Source organism: Pseudophryne corroboree, chromosome 1 (assembly GCF_028390025.1).
Source record: "Pseudophryne corroboree isolate aPseCor3 chromosome 1, aPseCor3.hap2, whole genome shotgun sequence".
Classification (NCBI taxonomy): domain Eukaryota; kingdom Metazoa; phylum Chordata; class Amphibia; order Anura; family Myobatrachidae; genus Pseudophryne; species Pseudophryne corroboree.
Window position 1 is genome coordinate 971789119 of NC_086444.1, and position 14720 is coordinate 971803838.

The 14720-nt window shown below is 46.0% G+C and overlaps 1 pseudogene; it reads left to right on the forward strand.

Moving 5' to 3' along the window:
- The first annotated feature begins 1531 nt into the window (after positions 1-1531).
- Positions 1532-1650, forward strand: LOC134943221 (5S ribosomal RNA; annotated as a pseudogene).
- The last annotated feature ends 13070 nt before the right edge of the window (positions 1651-14720 follow it).

The following is a 14720-nucleotide window of genomic DNA, read 5'->3' on the forward strand; positions in this document are numbered from 1 at the left end:
AAATGGTGTCAGGGCCATAACTGGGTGTGGTATAATATGTTATTGGCATTACGGTGTGTGGCATAATGCATAATGGGTGTTACGGTGTGTAGCATAACGTGTAATAGACAATATGTTATGTGGCATAATGTGTAATAGGCAGTACAGTGTGTGGCATATTGTGTAATGGGCATTACGGTGTGTGGCATATTGTGTAATGGACATTACTGTGTGTTGCATAATGTGTAATGGGCATTATGGTGTGTGGCATAATGTGTAATGAGCATTACGGTGTGGCATACTGTGTAATGGGCATTACTATAAGGAGGAAAAATAACAAATTATGTAAGGGGCATGAATCAGGATTTAGCAAAATTGGGGTATAAGGTAGTGTTTTCCTGCAAGGTCATGCCCCTTGCAGCAAAACTACGCCCTTTACAGTGAGACCACACCCTTTTTTGCCTAATGCCAGCGGCTGCCAAATATAATAAACAATAATAAGGAGGTAAATTTATTATCACTATTTAAAAAATATAAAGTTAGTATTAGTATTAAGAGCTAAGTTTAAGCTCTTTTAGAAGCAAATTCTGTAAGGCAGCATCATTTCTGCTTATCGTGGGGGTGGGGCATTCAACATAAATCGGCACCTCTGTCTGGCAGTGATGCTGTACACACTGGCACTGCCAATGCGGTTAATTGAAATCCCCATGGAAGCCAGCACTCAGTATGCTGCAAACCTCAGGAAAATAACACCACTACATCAGTACTTATTCAGTGGCTGATTCAGAGTTCCACGCATGACCTTTTGCTGATACTGTAAATCTTGCAAGTTCCCAGTGAACAAGCCTGTAATAGGTGAAACGGTCCGTTTGGTGGTGGGGATATAGGGCAGCGCGCAGCCCATATCTCCTTGGTGATATCCTGGTCATGTAAGCGCCCATTTGGGCAGATCTATATTATACATAGCAAGCTTACTGTAATTGCCTATGCACCATTAATTCTCTTTGCATCAGGTTTTTGATCTATACGTTCCTCTTTGCAAAGAGATTGTATTTTCAATGCTTGAAATGTGGTCAGACTGCTGATTCGTTTTGAGGACAGACAATATGTATGTGTCAATTTACATTTTCCGCTGAATTTATTGGCGAAATTTTTTTTTTCTCTTTAGGCTATTATTTCAGTTAATCCTAGACCCACGTCTAACTAATTGTAAGCTTCCCATGTTCTGCATACCGACAGAATGCATAGATTTGTATAATTTCATCATATCTGCATAAGTGCGGTTTGTTAATACATACGTTTGGGATAATCAAACAATTATTTATAATTAGTTATCTTTTCTTTCCTTTTTTCTTATAAACCCAATTCATGCCATATGGGCATTTATTGCTATAATTTTTTCTTTTCTAGCACTCCTGCACATCTGTGCTAATGTGCTCTCTCATCCAGCCCCAGTCTCTACAGCGGTAGTGACTAACTCCTGCGGAGTTTTATTTCTGGACAGCTGAAGCACATCTCTGTTTAATAGGAATTAGTACTCACTCATCCAGCTGTTTACGGCCATACTCCACAGGAGACGCCTAATCCCATCTGATCTTGGAAGCAAAGCTCTGGTAGGCCTGGTCAGTACTTGTTTGGGAGACTGCCAAGGAACACCAGGTGCAGTAAACTTGGCTGGAAAGCAGAAGGAACATTCCCTTAATCCTCTTTCTTCTCTTCTTTCGATATAGAAAATAATACCGTTCAAAGGTTACATTTTGAGAATATACAAGTCCTCTCCTCAAACGTAACATTTTCTTTTGGCTCAGGTACTACTTTCTCACTGTTTATTCAATAGCCTGATGATAAATTTCACGATTTACTTAGCAGGCTACACGCTCCTGTCTAACCTGCTGCATTAACATGCCTATGGTGGCACCACTGTTAGATATCTATACAGAAGGTGGATTAACACCAAATTAGGCAACAAACCACTGATCTTACTGGTGCTAAGATCAATACACGGGATACCACTTTGGGAGAATTTAGCCATCTACTTATGGATAGTAGACATATGCGAGGCTACTCCTGTTACTATACTGAATAATTCTTCACCCAGGCAGTATCTACTGTTTATTAATTATCACTGTCATATTTTATTTTGAATACTACGTCTTGATTGTCACACTATATTTTAGATGATTCGTAATAAAGGTTAAATTTTATTGTCTATTCATTTTTCATATAAGAGTGCCCCAGCACAGAGTCTTTCTTTTTCTCCTTTATTTTCGCAACTTCTCACACAGAGCATGCTTCTGAGCCAAGCATACACAACTATGAGCAACTGCAGGTGATCCCGCCGAGTCATATGGGTTTCAGCTGCATCTCATTTGCAGTTTTACTGGATGGCAGCTTTGTGTTCAAATGTGGGCTGAGTGTTCTGAGCGCATGCAATGGGCATGACTGCAAGCTACGCAGTGAGGCATGTATGTAAACATTTGTCTTATTTCAGATGGATCTCTTGCACCAGCTGATAAAATACATTCTGCTCTAAACATATTTTTATTGGATTGGTGGATTCTTTTTGTTCTTCCATACTCTCTCACTGTAGTAGTATTTAGTCTAAAATGATAAATTGTCTGTATAAATTGAAAAAGGAAATATTTCAAATAGTACAGTATCTCAGTGACGTGCAGTGAAGTCAATGGCTGGGGAGGCACTGGCTTCTCATGTACATCCACAGTCGCACAAGAACACAAACCTCGGCTCACTTTTTAGGGAAAGCAAATACATTAGAGTGCATGGGGGTAGTGTGATACTACAGCAATTGTGTATATACTGTTATTACAGGACAGATCGCAAAGTACTCATAGTGTTCACTCTAGGATTTTTTTAGGGCAGGGTGCTGATCACGGGTAGGGCACATTTTTCATTCGGGGGGACACATTTTTAAGTTACAGATGGGTCCACAGTTATCTTGGCTTCTCTGCTGCGCCTAGGCACATAATTGTTTATTACCATAAACCCTTCATCTATTGTTCTCAGCTGCAATACAATACAGAGAACAATACAGCAGGGGATTAAGTCATTACAGTAGGGGATTAAGTCTGACTGACCTGGCTCAATTAATCCTATTAAAGGCCAAGATAAACATGGACCCATCTGTAGATGGGCAAAATTAGGTACATACTATAATGCTTGGTCCTCCCATTCCTATAAGTTAAAGCATGGACAGTGCGCGCCGAAGGCGCGCCGCAAAAATTTAGGGGCGTTGTTATATGGGGAAGGGGCGTGGCAACATAATAGTGGCAATTCACATTTCACCACACAGTAGTGCAGCTAATACACATTGCACCAGGTAGAACCTCCTATACACACTGCGACAGGCAGAGCACGTTATACATATTGCGCCACATAGAGCACGTTCTACACTTTGCGCCAGGCAGAGCACGTTTTACACTTTGCGCCAGGCAGAGCACGTTATACACATTGCACCAGGTAGAGAGCACTGAGACACGCTGCACCAGGTATAGAGCACTGAGACACGCTGCACCAGGTAGAGAGCACTGAGACACGCTGCACCAGGTAGAGAGCACTGAGACACGCTGCACCAGGTAGAGAGCACTGAGACACGCTGCACCAGGTAAAGAGCACTGAGACACGCTGCACCAGGTAGAGAGCACTGAGACACACTGCACCAGGTAAAGAGCACTGAGACACGCTGCACCAGGTAGAGAGCACTGAGTAGGTACCGTCACAGAGAGGTTAGGTTGCGGGGAGGGAGGGTTAGGTACCGTCGGTACCGTCACAGGGAGGTTAGGGTGCGGGGGAGGGAGGGGTAGGTACCGTCACAGGGAGGTTAGGGTGCGGGGGAGGGAGGGTTAGGTACCGTCACAGGGAGGTTAGGGTGCGGGGGAGGGAGGATTAGGTACCGCCGCAGGGAGGTTAGGGTTAGGCTGCTGGGTGGGAGGGTTAGGTTTAGGTAACGCCACGGGGAGGTTAGGAACTATGGGGGGAGATTAGGGTTAGGCTGTGGGAAGGGTGTAAACTTCAGGATCCCGGCGTTGGTCTTCTGATTGCTGGGATCCCAAGCGCTGGCATCTCATACTATATCCCTCACTACAAGTGGACCAAACAAAAAAAGCGAAATGCTATATTGCACAATCACCTCTAATCTCCCACCACCAATTTGGGGCCCCCAGCCCTCCCTACCTGCTGCTTCTACATGGTCCCTGCGGAGCAAAGATGAAGTCTGGGGATCCGTGTAGAGACAAGCGGAAGTACCTTGTCTGATCTGTGGCGGCGGGCCCTCTCACATGGAAGAGCAGTCTGGGCTGGAGCTGGCAGCGCTGGGTCCCGCGCAGAAGCCACCGTCGGGAGAGTGCAGTAGGCATTGTGGCGTAGGAGGAGATCACTGGCCGCCGCACAATTTCTTCCCTAGGTCTGGGCTTCCCGCCGCTGCTGCTGCACGGCGGCACTTGGCTGTACCCCCTCCCCAGTTCTTCTACCTGTAAATCACCGGGTGATGGCGGGTGACGGCATGGCGGGTGCTGGCAGTTGATGGCATGGCGGGTGCTGGCGGGTGCTGTCATGGCGGGTGCTGGCAGGCTCCCTCCGGCCTCCGGTGGGACATAAGTCAGCGGGAGATGAAGAGAGGGGAGCTCGGAGTCCCTTCCTTCTCCTGCCACTACGTATTGGTGATTGGGCCAGCGGATCCAGCTGGATCCGCTGTCCAATCAAATGTGCCTCGCTAGCCGGGGCGTGCTTTCCTTGCCAGCGAGGCACTTACATAAGTGCCGCTTTCACTGTTTTTTGTAATGGGCTTTTTCAGCCCAGTGATTGGCCCCGCCCCCAGCTTTATCTCCCGTTCCCACTGTGTACCCACTGTCTACGGGAGGCACTTGCTATCAGTGCCTCCCAAACTAGTTTAATAGACTAGAATTGTTAGAATAATATAAACAGTATACATATGACACATAATATGTGTCATATGTATCTTTTTGTATTATTTTAATCATTAATGAATGACAGGGGAGGCACTGCCTCCCCTGCCTCCCCTGACTGCACGTCCCTGCGGTATCTACATACTCAGATCAGCTTTATAATGTGAATGGAAGGAACCAATGGAAATTGGAGCAATTTAAGTGAACAGGCGCATGCAGAGACAGCTGTTCTCCTGGGCTGCAGCACCGACCAAAGACTGCAGGAAGTGGAGCCGGCTAGCACATGTAATGTTGTATGTAATATACTGTATGTGCTGACTGCCTTTCCTGGGGATCAGCAGCCACAGCATGCACAGGACACAGGCACACAGTGCTCAGCCTGTCTTCAATAAGCCCACCCCCAGACTCCTGTGAAACCAGCCAATGGGAGTATGGGAGCAGGCTTATTGATGATAAGCACTGTGTGCCTGTGTCCCGTGCTGAGGCAGAACATATATTACGTACAACTTTACATGTATGTTTATATGTGCTGGCTGGCTCCCCCCTGCAGTCTTTGGTCGGCGCTGCTGCACAGGAGCAGCAGCCTATTGCTGGGAGCACGTATTCCTAAATAGGATCTCTGTGATTCAGAGGTGGATGCAGAGAAGCAATTGGATATAAGTGGCTGATGTTTTCCATCTGAGCATGCGTCTGGGCCACACTGCGCAGGCACTGCAAGGGTTATATTACAGAGACGCAGATCAAAATTTCATGCAGACCCATACAATTTCAATAGGCGTTTCTGGGTGGTAACTGGTGGAGGGTTACCAGAAGCAGGTGTGTCACAGGTTCCTAAAAACGCAGTTGCAGTGACACTATTGCCCATGATCAGACATACTGTTGTGCCGATTATGCGTCTTTGTGCGCGCATCAGTGTATTGATGGAGGGGGCATCTCAGTAGTATATAGAGATGTGCGGTGGGCACTTTTTGTGTTTTGTGTTTTGGTTCTGGTTCCATGCTCGTGTTTTGAAGCTGGATTGGTTTTGCCAAAACCACCCTTTCATGTTTTGGTTTTGGTTTTGGATCTGGATGATTTTTGGGGGGAAAACCCAGCTAAAATCACAGAAATTTGGGGTAATTTTGCTCCTACGGTATTATTAACCTCAATAACATTCATTTCCACTCATTTCCAGTCTATTCTGAACACCTCACAATATTGCTTTTAGGCCAAAAGGTTGTAACGACGTGGCTGTATGACTAAGCTAAGTTACACAAGTCTGCAGCAAAAAACACCTGGCCCATCTAGGAGTGGCATTGCAGTGGCAGACAGGATGGAAGATTTAAAAATTAGGCCCCAAACAGCACATCATGCAAAGAAGAAAAAGAGGTGCAATGAGGTAGCTGTATGACTAAGCTAAGCGACACAAGTGTGCAGCACAAACAACATAGGACGTGCTGAAATTTGCCCAGATGTAATACACCCACAATATTGGTGGCACAGGAAAGCGTACCCCTAAACCACACACACATACACACAAACACGGCAAAGCCTGTAAAATTAATTTCGATAATAATAACCCTTTTATTTGGAGCTATTATAATAATATGCAGCACAGGCGAACCCCTACACCACACAGGGCAAACCCTGTAAAAATGATTTGGCTAAATTATTTGGATAATAATATAAGTAATGTATATAAACCTTTTATTTGGAGTAAATAATATACAGCACAGGACACCACCACTGGATTCATGGCAGCACAGGACACCACCACAGGACTGATGCAGCACAAGACAGCACCACTGGACTGGACTTATATGGCAGCACCCCTGGACTTATACGGCAGTACCCCTGGAGTTGTTTGGCAGTGTTAGACAGGATGGCACTTTAAAAAACTAGTCCCCAAACAGCACATGATGCAAAGAAGAAAAAGAGGTGCCAGATGGAATTGTTCTTGGGCCCTCCCACTCACCTCCCACCCACCCTTATGTTGTATAAACAGGACATGCACACTTTAACAAACCAATCATTTCAGCGACAGGGTCTGCCACACGACTGTGGCTGAAATGACTGGTTAGTTTGGGCCCCCACCAAAAAAGAAAGAATAAATCTCTCCTTGCACAAACTGGCTCTACAGAGGCAAGATGTCGACCTCATCCTTATCCTCATCCTCCGATTCCTCACCCCTTTCAGTGAGTACATCCTCCTCCTCACAGAGTATTAATTTGTCCCCACTGGAATCCAACATCACAGGTCCCTGTGTACTTTCTGAAGGCAATTGCTGGTAAAGGTCTTCCTGGGGGAATTTATAATTCATTTTGATGAACATCATCTTCTCCACATTTTGTGGAAGTAACCTCCTACGCCGATCGCTGACAATGTTACCGGCTGCACTAAACACTCTTTCGGAGTACACACTGGAGGGGGGGGGGGGGGGAATTAGGTAAAATAAAGCCAGTTTGTGCAAGGGCATCCAAATTGCCTCTTTTTCCTGCCAGTATACATACGGACTGTCTGGCGTGCCTACTTGGATGCTGTCACTCATATAATCCTCCACCATTCTTATAATGGTAACAGAATCATATGCAGTGACAGTAGACATGTCAGTAATCGTTGGCAGGTCCTTCTGTACAGACCAGATGTCAGCACTCGCTCCTAACTGCCCTGCATCACCGCCAGTGGGTGGGCTAGAAAATCTTATCCTTTTCATCGCAGCCCCAGTTGCGGGAGAAAATGAAGGAGGAGATGCTGACGCGTCACATTTCACTTCAGTTGACAATTTTCTCACCAGCAGGTCTTTGAACCTCTGCAGACTTGTGTCTACCGGAAAGAGAGATACAACGTAGGCTTTAAACCTAGGATTGAGCATGGTGGCCAAAATGTAGCGCTCAGATTTCAACAGATTGACCACCCTTGAATCCTGGCAAAGCAAATTAAGGGCTCCATCCACAAGTCCCACATACATAGCGGAATCGCTCCGTCTTAGTTCCCCCTTCAATTTCTCCAGCTGCTTCTGCAAAAGCTTGATGAGGGGAATGACCTGACTCAAGCTGGCAGTGTCTGAACTGACTTCACATGTGGCAAGTTTGAAGGATTTGAGAACCTTGCACAAGACGGAAATCATTGTCCACTGCACTTGAGCATTCCCCCTCCTTTGCCTATATCATAGGTGGATGTATAGGCTTGAATGGCCTTTTGCTGCTCCTCCATCCTCTGAAGCATATAGAGTGTTGAATTCCACCTCGTTACTTCCTCTTGCTTCAGGTGATGGCAGGGCAGGTTCAGGAGTGTTTGCTGGCGCTCCAGTCTTCGGCACACAGTGGCTGAATGTCGAAAGAGGCCCAACATTTTTTGGGCCACCGACAGCATCTCCTGCACGCCCCTGTCATTTTTCAAAAAATTCTGCACCACCAAATTAATTGTATGTGCAAAACATGGGACGTGCTGGAATTTGCCCAGATGTAATGCACGCACAATATTGGTGGCGTTGTCCGATATCACAAATCCCCAGGAGAGTTTCATTGGGGTAAGCCATTGTGCGATGATGTCCCTCAGTTTCCGTAAGAGGTTGTCAGTGGTGTGCCTCTTACGGAAAGTGGTGATACATAGCGTAGCCTGCCTAAGAACGAGTTGGCGTTTGCGAGATTCTGCTACTGGTGCCGCTGCTGTTGTTGCTGCAGGTGGCAATACATCTACCCAGTGGGCTGTCACAGTCATATAGTACTTAGTCTGCCCTGTTCCACTTGTCCACATGTCCGTGGTTAAGTGAACAGTGGGTACAACTGCATTTTTTACGACACTGGGGACACTTTTACTGACGTCTCTCTGTACATTCGCAGTCTCGCCTGCCTAGTGAAGTGGAATCTAGATGGGATTTGGTACCGGGGACACACTACCTCCATCAATTCTCTAAGTCCCACTAAACTAATGGCGGATACCGGACGCACGTTTAACACCAACATAGCTGTCAAGACCTCAGTTATCCGCTTTGCAACAGGATGACTGCTGTCATCTTTCATCTTCCTCGCAAAGGACTGTTGGACAGTCAATTGTTTAGTAGAAGTAGTACAAATAGTCTTCCGACTTCCCCTCTGGGATGACGATCGACTCCCAGCAGCAACAACAGCAGCGGCAGCAACAGTAGGCGTACCACTCAAGGATCCCGGTTAGGAGAGGACTCTTCAGTCTTGCTAGTGACATGGCCTGCAGGACTACTGACGTTTCTGAGGAGGAAATTGACGTTGAGGGAGTTGGTGGTGTGGTTTGCAGGAGCTTGGGTATAAGAGGAAGAAGGGATTTAGGTGTCAGTGGACAGCTTATGCTCTTACCCAGTTTCTGAATTTGACAATGACTTCTGATGAATACACAGCAGGTGACGTATAAGGGAGGATGTTCCTAGGTGATTAACATCCTTACCCCTACTTATTACGGATTGACAGAGGCAAAACACGTGTTGACACCTGTTGTCCGGATTTGTGGAGAAATAATTCCACACCGAAGAGGTGGCTTTTTTGGTATTTTGCCCAGGCATCATAATGGGCTTATTCATCCCATGAACAACAATAGTCTCCCCCCTTGCCTGATTTAAACAAACCACATCACCATCAGAATCCTCATCGTCAACTTCCTCCTCTGCACCAGCAACACCCATATCCTCATCCTGGTGTTCTTCAACAGTGACATCTTCAATTTGAATATCAGAAACTGGACTGTGGGTGCTACTTTCAGCACTTGCAGAGGGTGTGCAAATGGTGGAAGGAGCCACCTCTTCCCGTCCAGTGTTGGGAAGGTCAGGTATCGCAACCACCGACACACTTGGACTCTCCTTGAGGATTTGTGATACCATCTTAGAACGCACAGTTCTTTGCTGTGCTTTTGCCAACTTAAATCTTATAATTTTTCTATCGGGAGGATGAGGGCTTCCATCGTCATGTGAAGCTGAACCACTATTCATGAACATAGGCCAGGGTCTTAGCCATTCCTTGCCACTCCGTGTTGTAAATGGCATATTGGCAAGTTTACGTTTCTCCTCATACCATTTCAATTTATTTTTGGGGTCTTTTTACTGAACATTGGGCATCGGCCTTGGCAGACGATGTTGATGGCATTTCATTGTCTATGTCACGACTAGTGGCAACAGCTTCAGTGCTAGGAGGTACTAGGAGGAAGTGGTTCTTGATCTTTCCCTATTTCATCCCCCAAATTTTTATTCTCCATAATTTTTCTGGAGTTATATAACACAATGGGGGTCATTCCGAGTTGTTCGCTCTGTAAAAATCTTCGCATCGCAGCGATTTTCCGCTTAATGCGCATGCGCAATGTCCGCACTGCGACAGCGCCAAGTAAATTTGCTATGCAGTTAGGATTTTTACTCACGGCTTTTTCATCGTTCTGGCGATCGTAATGTGATTGACAGGAAATGGGTGTTACTGGGCAGAAACAGGCCGTTTTATGGGCGTGTGGGAAAAAACGCTGCCGTTTCCGGAAAAAACGCAGGAGTGGCCGGAGAAACGGGGGAGTGTCTGGGCGAACGCTGGGTGTGTTTGTGACGTCAAACCAGGAACGACAAGCAGTGAAATGATCGCAGATGCCGAGTAAGTCTGAAGCTACTCAGAAACTGCTACGAGGTGTGTAATCGCAATATTGCGAGTACATCGTTCGCAATTTTAAGATGCTAAGATTCACTCCCAGTAGGCGGCGGCTTAGCATGAGCAAATCTGCTAAAATCCGCTTGCGAGCGAACAACTCGGAATGACCCCCAATATGCGGCACAAGACAGCGTATCCCTACAGCACACAGGGCAATACCTGTAAAAATTATTTGGATTAAATTAATAACCCCTTTAAATGGAGTAAATAATATACAGCACAGGACAGTACTAATGGACTTACACGGCAGTACCATTGGACTTATACGGCAGTACCACTGGACTTAATATATATGGCAGTATCACTGGAATTATACAACAGTACCACTGGAATTATACGGCAGTATCACTGCAATTATATGGCAGATTCACTGGAATTATACAGCAGTATCACTGGAATTATACGGCAGTACTACTGAAATTATACGGCAGTATCACTGGAATTATACGGCAGTATCACTGGAATTACACGGCAGTACCACTGGACTTATACAGCAGTACCACAGAACTGGATTTATATGGCAGTATCACTGGATTTATACGGCAGTATCACTGGAATTATACGGCAGTACTACTGAAATTATACGGCAGTATCTCTGGAATTATACGGCAGAATCACTGGAATTGCACGGCAGTACCACTGGACATATACGGCAGTACCACTGAACTGGATTTATATGGCAATACCACTGGATTTATACGGCAGTACCACTGGAATTATATGGCAGTATCACTGGCATTATACGGCAGTACCACTGGACTTATACGGCAGTACCACTGGATTTATACGGCAGTACCACTGGAATTATATGGCAGTATCACTGGAATTATACAGCAGTACCACTGGAATTATACGGCAGTATCACTGGCATTATACGGCAGTACCACTGGACTTATACGGCAGTACCATTAGATTTATATGGCAGTACCACTGGAATTATACGGCAGTATCACTGGCATTATACGGCAATACCACTGGACTTATACGGCAGTACCACTGGATTTATACAGCAGTACCACTGGACTTATATGGCAGTACCACTGGAATTATACGGCAGTATCACTGGCATTATACTGTTTTCAAATTTGTGACAACAGGACTTCCTTATATCCCATTTGCCATTTTAAGGGGAGTTCACTTACACTTGCCACTCTGTCACCAGTATATAATATATAGCATTATGGTACAGTAGGCCACTGCTCTACCTACCTCTGTGTCGTCAAGTATACTATCCATCCATACCTGTGGTGCATTTCAGTTTTGCACAGTTTGCTGACCACCAGTATATAATATATAGCATTACGGTACAGAAGGCCACTGCTGTACCTATCTCTGTGTCGTCAAGTATACTATCCATCCATACCTGTGGTGCATTTCAGTTTTGCACAGTTTGCTGACCACCAGCATATAATATATAGCATTACGGTACAGTAGGCCACTGCTGTACCTACCTCTGTGTCGTCAAGTATACTATCCATCCATACCTGTGGTGCATTTCAGTTTTGCACAGTTTGCTGACCACCAGTATATAATATATAGCATTACGGTACAGAAGGCCACTGCTGTACCTATCTCTGTGTCGTCAAGTATACTATCCATCCATACCTGTGGTGCATTTCAGTTTTGCACAGTTTGCTGACCACCAGCATATAATATATAGCATTACGGTACAGTAGGCCACTGCTGTACCTACCTCTGTGTCGTCAAGTATACTATCCATCCATACCTGTGGTGCATTTCAGTTTTGCACAGTTTGCTGACCACCAGTATATAATATATAGCATTACGGTACAGTAGGCCACTGCTGTACCTACCTCTGTGTCGTCAAGTATACTATCCATCCATACCTGTGGTGCATTTCAGTTTTGCGCAGTATATATAGTAGTAGGCCATTGCTATTGATACTGGCATATAATTCCACACATTAAAAAATGGAGAACAAAAATGTGGAGGTTAAAATAGGGAAAGATCAAGATCCACTTCCACCTCGTGCTGAAGCTGCTGCCACTAGTCATGGCCGAGACGATGAAATGCCATCAACGTCGTCTGCCAAGGCCGATGCCCAATATCATAGTAGAGAACATGTAAAATCCAAAAAACAAAAGCTCAGTAAAATGACCCAAAAATCAAAATTGAAAGCGTCTGAGGAGAAGCGTAAACTTGCCAATATGCCATTTACGACACGGAGTGGCAAGGAACGGCTGAGGCCCTGGCCTATGTTCATGGCTAGTGGTTCAGCTTCACATGAGGATGGAAGCACTCATCCTCTCGCTAGAAAAATGAAAAGACTTAAGCTGGCAAAAGCACAGCAAAGAACTGTGCATTCTTCTAAATCACAAATCCCCAAGGAGAGTCCAATTGTGTCGGTTGCGATGCCTGACCTTTCCAACACTGGACGGAAAGAGCTTGCGCCTTCCACCATTTGCACGCCCCCTGCAAGTGCTGGAAGGAGCACCCGCAGTCCAGTTCCTGATAGTCAAATTGAAGATGTCACTGTTGAAGTACACCAGGATGAGGATATGGGTGTTGCTGGTGCTGGGGAGGAAATTGACAAGGAGGATTCTGATGGTGAGGTGGTTTGTTTAAGTCAGGCACCCGGCGAGACACCTGTTGTCCATGGGACGAATATGGCCATTGACAAGCCTGGTCAAAATACAAAAAAAATCAGCTCTTCGGTGTGGAATTATTTTAACACAAATGCGGACAACAGGTGTCAAGCCATGTATTGCCTTTGTCAAGCTGTAATAAGTAGGGGTAAGGACGTTAACCACCTAGGAACATCCTCCCTTATACGTCACCTGGACCGCATTCATCAGAAGTCAGTGACAAGTTCAAAAACTTTGGGTGACAGCGGAAGCAGTCCACTGACAACTAAATCCCTTCCTCTTGTAACCAAGCTCCTGCAAACCACACCACCAACTCCCTCAGTGTCAATTTCCTCCTTACACAGGAAAGCCAATAGTCCTTCAGGCCATGTCACTAGCAAGTCTGACGAGTCCTCTCCTGCCTGGGATTCCTCCGATGCATCCTTGAGTGTAACGCCTACTGCTGCTGGCGCTGCTGTTGTTGCTGCTGGGAGTCGATCGTCATCCCAGAGGGGTAGTCGGAAGACCACTTGTACTACTTCCAGTAAGCAATTGAATGTTCAACAGTCCTTTGCGAGGAAGATGAAATATCACAGCAGTCATCCTGCTGCAAAGCGGATAACTGAGGCCTTGGCAGCCTGGGCGGTGAGAAACGTGGTTCCGGTATCCACCGTTAATTCAGAGGCAACTAGAGACTTGATTGAGGTACTGTGTCCCCGGTACCAAATACCATCTAGGTTCCATTTCTCTAGGCAGGCGATACCGAAAATGTACACAGACCTCAGAAAAAGAGTCACCAGTGTCCTAAAAAATGCAGTTGTACCCAATGTACACTTAACCACGGACATGTGGACAAGTGGAGCAGGGCAGACTCAGGACTATATGACTGTGACAGCCCACTGGGTAGATGTATTGCCTCCCGCAGCAAGAACAGCAGCAGCGGCACCAGTAGCAGCATCTCGCAAATGCCAACTCGTTCCTAGGCAGGCTACGCTTTGTATCACCGCTTTCCATAAGAGGCACACAGCTGACAACCTCTTACGGAAACTGAGGAACATCATCGCAGAATGGCTTACCCCAATTGGACTCTCCTGGGGATTTGTGACATCGGACAACGCCACCAATATTGTGCGTGCATTACATCTGGGCAAATTCCAGCACGTCCCATGTTTTGCACATACATTGAATTTGGTGTTGCAGAATTATTTAAAAAACGACAGGGGCGTGCAAGAGATGCTGTCGGTGGCCCGAAGAATTGCGGGCCACTTTCGGCATTCAGCCACCGCGTGCCGAAGACTGGAGCACCACCAAACATTCCTGAACCTGCCCTGCCATCATCTGAAGCAAGAGGTGGTAACGAGGTGGAATTCAACCCTCTATATGCTTCAGAGGATGGAGAAGCTGCAAAAGGCCATTCAAGCCTATACATCTGCCCACGATATAGGCAAAGGAGGGGGAATGCACCTGAATCAAGCGCAGTGGAGAATGATTTCAACGTTGTGCAAGGTTCGGCAAAGTACGGTAGGCCACTGCTGTACCTACCTCTGTGTCGTCATTCATTAAGTATACTATCCATCTACATTCTATACCTGTGGTGCATTTTA